Source organism: Tauraco erythrolophus, chromosome 2 (genome assembly GCF_009769465.1).
Source record: "Tauraco erythrolophus isolate bTauEry1 chromosome 2, bTauEry1.pri, whole genome shotgun sequence".
NCBI lineage: Eukaryota > Metazoa > Chordata > Aves > Musophagiformes > Musophagidae > Tauraco > Tauraco erythrolophus.
The window spans coordinates 44,588,662-44,595,586 of NC_141466.1; positions in this window are offsets into that span (position 1 = coordinate 44,588,662).

A 6,925-nucleotide genomic window follows, 5' to 3' on the forward strand; every position below is an offset into this window, starting at 1 on the left:
CCCGCGCCGGCACAGCTGCCTCCTTGCCCGGAAGGCCTGGCAGCGGCTGGAGAGAAGTGGCCCGTCGGGAGGCCGTGGCTCGTTATTTCTGCCGATGCTCGGGAAGCTCGTTAGCCTGACCACAGCGTTTTCAGGCGCTGGAAAGGCTTTGTAAGTCCGCTGATGTGGTCACTTAGCCAGCGCAGCCTTCTCCGTGTGATTTCTATTTTATATGCACATGCTGTGTTTACCTGGGAGATGAATTAGTGAAGAAATAGTCTTTAGTCTGTTACCCCCACACACTTCTGGGGATTTTTTTCCTCTTTTTTTCCCAGCTTATGAGGACTTATTAAATCTTTCCAGATTTTTGAGGAGGGTTTTGTTCTTAATGATGCAAAAGAATTTTAGTGTGGCTCTCACTAATGGAAAAACTCTTCTTAATTACCGATGGAAACTTCAGCCCTGAATGAGCACTTAGTGTTTGGTAGCTTTAAAGCTTTCCACGCAGCTTTCCATGCAAGAGAGCTCCTCCTCCCCTCCAAGCTCCCACTTTGTTTCCAGTGATGTGTGTATGGCCCTCCAAAAACCTTGCCGTGATCTCATCCAGTAAAACAGCCATGGTCATTACTAGCCCAAATCCTCCTTCAGGCTGTAGAGGCTACAGGGCCATCAGGCTGCCACCACCACCCCCTCTCCCCATTGCAGGAGCAAATGCCTTGAGGTCAGCACAGGGAGAAATTGTCCTCTCAGTGACAAAGAGTAACGAAGTGCGGCAGTGGTCAGTCTATGGGCAGAGTTGGTGGGTGGCAGGCAGCTGCTTGGTGGTCCAGTTTCACAAGAACAAGATTTCTGCAATAGCTGGGCAAGCTCACTCCCAGCAGCGAGAGGCCTTATTTTCCCCGGCCAGACCATGCTGGTGCTGGGAAGGTTCTGCACGTGTTGGACCTGTCCTCTTTCTGATGCCATCAGACTTCACTGGACTCAGGGCTGGCCGCTTCCTTCGATGAGTTGCTGTATCACAAAGCGATGGCCACGTATGCAGCAAGAATTACCCCAGGGATTTCCAAAGTCTGCAACTGAATAGAATCATAGAATGGTTTTGGTTGGAAGGGACCTTTAAGATCACCTAGTTCCATCCCCCCTGCTATGGGAAGGGCCACCTTCCACTAGATCAGGTTGCTCAAAGCCTCATCCAACCTGGCCTTGAACACCTCCAGAAATGGGGCATCCACAACTCCTCTGGGCTCTTTACATAGTCAGGAATGGTTATCAATAACAATGTTGCCTGTTAGCTGCTCTTGCGTTTCCTCTTTGGCAGGAATCTGAGCATCTTCTCTTCGTGTCCTCTACGGGGGCTTTCTGAAAGAGCGTGACAGGTGGGAATTTGGGAAACCTCATCTCCTTTTCTGAATATGAGCGTGTGTAACTGTGTATTGAATCTGTAGCTCGAAGTACTTGCATGGGAGGTTAAAGTGGGACCATGCCATCACCTGCTGTGTCCTGCTGGTCCATAGAGGTGGACTAGGATTTATGCTGCTTGCTGCAGCAAGCGAGTACCTCATAGGAGTAACTGAGTAGTGAGACTCAGACCTGTAAGATACGCTTCGTTCTTTTCGAGCCTTCCATCAAAGGCAGGACTTTGTGTGTGGTGGAGATTCCAGTTTGGTCATGTTTCTTTATTCACACAGCTCCATGATTTTTGTGTTGGAAGGGCTGTTGAAAATGTATTCATTTTTCCTCCTGATGGAAGGTAGTAAGTTTTTGCTTTTCTCTTAGAATATGGCTGGAATTTAGAATTAATGTCTCTAAAAACTGTCTTTGAAAAAGACAAAAGCTTCTCTTTTTGTAGAAAATGCCATTGTGTTGGAAGGGGCAGAATGGCCTCCTGTGGCTTTTATTAACCATCATTTGAGTTAAACTAGTTTTGGCAGAAAAGACAGGTAGATCATGCAGACCCATTCCTTTGTTTTGTTAACTTTTTCTCTGGTATATGTTATTCTTATCTAGTGAAACACTAGTAGAAGTAGACAATTAGTCAGCAATTTTCTAAATAGCAATGCAAACTAAAAAGGGCAATTACCAGCTGGAGTTGAGTTTTGCAATCAAAATGGCAGAGATTAAGGAATCTTTTCGTTGTCTGAGATACATGGCCTGCTGTATACAGGAATATTATGTCTTTATATATTAGTAGTCAGACTCTGACCCCAAATACTATGTTTTTAAACTCTTGGGTATAAAATGTAGTCTCCAACTCTACATAAATAAAAGCAAATATTTTCAACTGAGTACTCAAATGATGTTGAGGGAGTTTGTGTTCAGGCACAGTGATGTCATTCGACCATTAAATAAAAAAAAAAAGTAAAACCTCTGAAAAAAAATACATAATTGTGCAATAATTATGTAGGGTATGATTGTTAAAGTACTGAAAACATTTAAAAGCACCTGTTGGATGGGCAATATTTTAGGCAGCTGCGTCATAATCAAGTGATGATTTGGAGAGTTCTGATTTGGGGGTTCATGGTGGCTTTTTGTGATTAAGTGCCTGTGTGTGAGCTTACCAGACTCAGGTCATTTGCAGTCCAACACAAGGATGTATACATGATTTGGAAGGTAGAGTTAGAGATAAAATCAGTTGGTTTAAAATCCAAGAGGAGAAGACATCATTTTGTTGTTGTGCTCTTAACTTGCAAGGAAAATTTGTGCCGTAAATTGTACTATGTAAACTCACATGTGGAGTCTCAGACTGGAGCACCAGCTGTGTCTATCACTGAAGAGATCTAGTTTTAACAATGCACGTCAGAGAAAATTATAGCGTAATTTATTCATACCTCTTAGAACAGCAGAAATAAGGCTGAAATCCATGTGTAGGCCAAAGGTTTTCTCCTAGTTCCTATCCTGCCTAAGGATGCTGTATCACAGTGATAAAATGCCATTGCAATGAGTGACAAAGAAAAAAACATATTAAAGCGTAGTTCCTAATTACAGTCTGAAATAAGTGTGTGATTCAAGCAGAAATAACTGACGGGACTTGCCAGTCGAAGCGTGAGCAGCAAGTCCTGTAGCACAGAGCTGTTTTCCTGGCTCTGAGCATTCAAGTGGGTGGGGGGTGAGCTTGGCATTGACTTGACCGAGTCTGGAGAAAGACAGCCAAAAATAAAGTCAAATTTATATGTTTTTTTTTAAATCAGTGTTTAGTTGTGTTTTCTGTCAAGGTTTTTCTTCAGTTGGTCTTTCAAGAGGGAAGACTGGCCAAAAGAATACAAGGAGTCTCAGACTTAATGTCATATCTTGCGATAGCTATTCTTTGGCAGTGCTCTGTTCTGGCAGTAAAGCAGAAGATGAACAGTGCTTCTTCGAGCCGATACAACATCGGGAGAGTCTTTGTACAGAGGGACGTTGCGAAATGGTGTAAAGAGGCAAGCTATGGTGTCAGGCTGGATGCTATCAGGGCATTTCTTGAGCTGGTGTTTCTTGACGAAGTTCTGTAAGGCACCAGTATAAAGCGCTTGTGTTGGTGGTGGTTCTATAGTTTAAAAAAAAAAAAAAAGTCAGATTACTGGAAATATGAAAAATACCATATGTGATAGTTTCCTGGCTAGTCTTGGTTTGCCTCAGAAATGCTCCAGTGATGCTATGATTCCAATAAACATGAATGTAACAAAACATATTCTGTTTTCAGCACTTCTGACGGTGACTCTCCTCTCAAATCTCTAACTCTTTGTTGTCTGGTCTGCTGAAGTGGTTAGGGCGCTCTGCCAGCATTTTTCTCACTAAACTGAAGGCTGTATCGACAGCGATGACTAGCAGAGTTGGAAAAACAGAGATGGCATTTCTTGCTCACAGGGGGTTGGTTTTCTTGTTCTTGGATTTCATAGTTCTGGGTGGAAAAATTCTAATGACTGTTTGGCACTTCTCTTCCCTATGCTGAATGAAACCATGAAATGAAGCGCAATGTGAGAATGCAAAAGCCAATATACGTGAGTACTTTGAAAAATCCCAAATAAATGCAGGTCTAACTTTAATCTTCAATGACTTGCCCTAAGGTATTTTTTTCCTGTTCATACATATCTCTTTCCTAGCATATCACAAACGAAATTCACCTGGAGAATGGAATTCAAAATGTACTGAAGCACTTTTTTTTTTTTCCCCTTCTTTTTTTCTGAAGCCAATAGGTGGTTGATTGAGAAAGGGATAAGTATTCTGTGTAATTCCAAACTTTCTCTTATGTTAGAGATAACATGTTATCTAAGTTCTGCTCCAAAGAGATGTTTAAAATTAAAAAGCAGACGAGATGGGAGAGCAGAAAAACACCTCCTGGTGAAGTCAGAATTGGTTTGAACAATGTAGCCCAAAGAGAAACAAGACGCATTTGCTAAAAGTAGCATGTACCTAAATCATCTACAGGGTAGACACGTTCAGCCCTTATAGGAAATGTCCTAAATACAAAGCTGGAAAAACTGTGGCAGTGCTGATTCCTGATTCTAGTAACTGTAACCTCTGCAGGGTACTGCTCTGCTGGTACCGTTTTACAACAGAGTTAGCAAAGAAGCAGAAAGAAGGGAAGTGGGAATATGCCACCTTCACAGATAGGAAACAGAGAAGCAGATCAAGCAATTTGGCTGGGAATATTCAGGAAATTTGCTGGAAAATCAGGGAAACCGGTTTGGCACACTCTAAACCTCATCAAGTCCTCAACCTGAAAAGAACATCCCTCTGTTTCAAGCACATCCTTATTTAATTATGTCTGTTTAGGAACCTGAATTTAATCCTTCTTGTCTGAAAAGACATCCTGAGTTACCTGGGAATTTAAATTATGATTAATTTTAAAAATAGTTAAATGTCAGTGTCTACTCATAGAGGATTATCTGGTAGAGAAGACATCGGATGTGCTAGGTACAAACGTACGAGTCAAGTGGTTACACTACACTGCTCATCGAGTGTTCCTGCTCGGGGAACACAAGCTCAAGGGAAACACAAACATGAATATGAATTTGTATTTCAGTTTGGGGCTCTGGAATGTTTCTGGTTTAATAGTGTTCTAATAAAATCAAAACATTGAATCTTTCCCAGCAAAGTTATAAATAGAAAGTAGGCACCCTCCTTCTTATACAGAAAGATAAACTGCAAAAGGAGATTGTTCACAAAATGGAAAAAATCCAGTAAAAACCGCTGATGTTTTACTTGTATCTCAGAGCTGCTGCACTTCTGTAATAAGCAGCTGTTATTTCTCCTTCGCTTTCCCATGTAATCGATTTATTCTCATGACTGCGAATGGCATGATGCAGCACGAACAAGACAAATGGCCTTTTCTGCACAGTGGCCCCACCGTGCCTCCAACAGGTGAGCTGGTGGTGATCTTAAAGTCTAGGCGACCTCTGCAGCTTTGGGGTTGTGCAGACCGTGCGACCAGAATCCATGAGGAAGATGGGCCAAAATGTGCTTCTGCTCCTGTGATAATCCATGTCATGTTTATTTGGGTCTGGAACTTGCTCTGTAGATGACGCAAAACTGGGAGGACTGGCTGATGATACAGCAGAGGGTTGTGCTGCCATTCAGAGGGATCTTGAGAGGCTGGAGCAATGGCAAGCAGGAACCTCATGATGTTCACCAAAGGGAAATTCAAAAGTCCTGCACCTGGAGAGGAATAACCTTGAGCACCAGGACAAACTGGGGGCCGACCAGCTGGGAAGCAGCTTTGCAGAAAAGGCCCTGGGGCTACTGGTGGACACGAAGTTGGTCATGAGCCATCAGCGTGCCCTTGTGTCAAAGACAGCCAACAGCATTCCGGGCTGTATTAGCAAAAGCATTGCCAGAAGGTTGAGAGAGGGGATCCTTCTCTGCTCAGCCCTGGTGAGGCCACATCTCGGGTGCTGTGCTGAGTTCTGGGCTCTCCAGTACAAGACATGGACATACTGGAGGGAGCCCAGCAAAGACCCACAATGGTGAAGGCACTGGAGCATTTTATGTAAAAAGAGACCCTGAATGAGAGGGGGCTGTTTATCTGATTGGGTAGAGACGGGAGTAAAGAAGATGGAGGTAGACTTTTCCCAGTGGTATCCTGTGAAAGGACAAAAGGCAATGAGCACAAGTTGAAGTACAGGAATGCTTACAAGAGACTTTTTGCTGTGAAGGTAATTGAATGCTGAAACAGGTTGCCTAGAGAAGCTGTAGATTGCCATCCTTGGAGACATTAAAAACCTGACTGGACATAGTCCTGAGTGGCATGACCTAGCCGGCCATCCTCTGAGCAGGAGTTGGACTAAATGATCTTCAGAGGTCACTTCGAACCTCAACAATTCTCTGATTCTGTGACTTATATCCTCATCTTTAGAACATACAAAATCCTATTCTTAATGATATTTGATACTTATAGTGCTACTGAATCTAGAAGCATCAACCACATCTATGGCTCCCAACGAGCTGTCAATACAGGTAGACAAGACTTAGGACCATGAAAGAGAAGGGCAAAGAAACAGAGTCATTTGCTGAAGGCAAGCTGCAAGTCCTGTATGTCCCTCATTCCTTGCACAGTGCTCTATTCACAAGTCTCTTTTTTTTTCCCCCTTCCCCCCAAAATACTCTGGATTTTGTTTCAAACTCCACATGGGTAACGAATGGGATATGAATGCACAGATCTGACTTTTTATAAATATACTAATATAGATTATATTTCTGAACCAAGTTTGCCCTCTGTTCAGCACTTTGGGGAAACAGAGGTACATTCATTCTGTGAGAACCTCTTCAAAGATCTATTCACAGCCACTCATGGGAAGTGCTACATCTCTGGGCATGTGTGAGAGAAAAAGCACTTTAATTGAATGCATGAGTAACTAACTGACGGCCAGATTGTGACTGGCCTCTGCTCAAGCCCAAAGTTACACATGTTCCACTGGGAGCAAGAAACTGCTGCTGGGCCACCCCATCCTCTTTCTCTCAATGAGCTGCC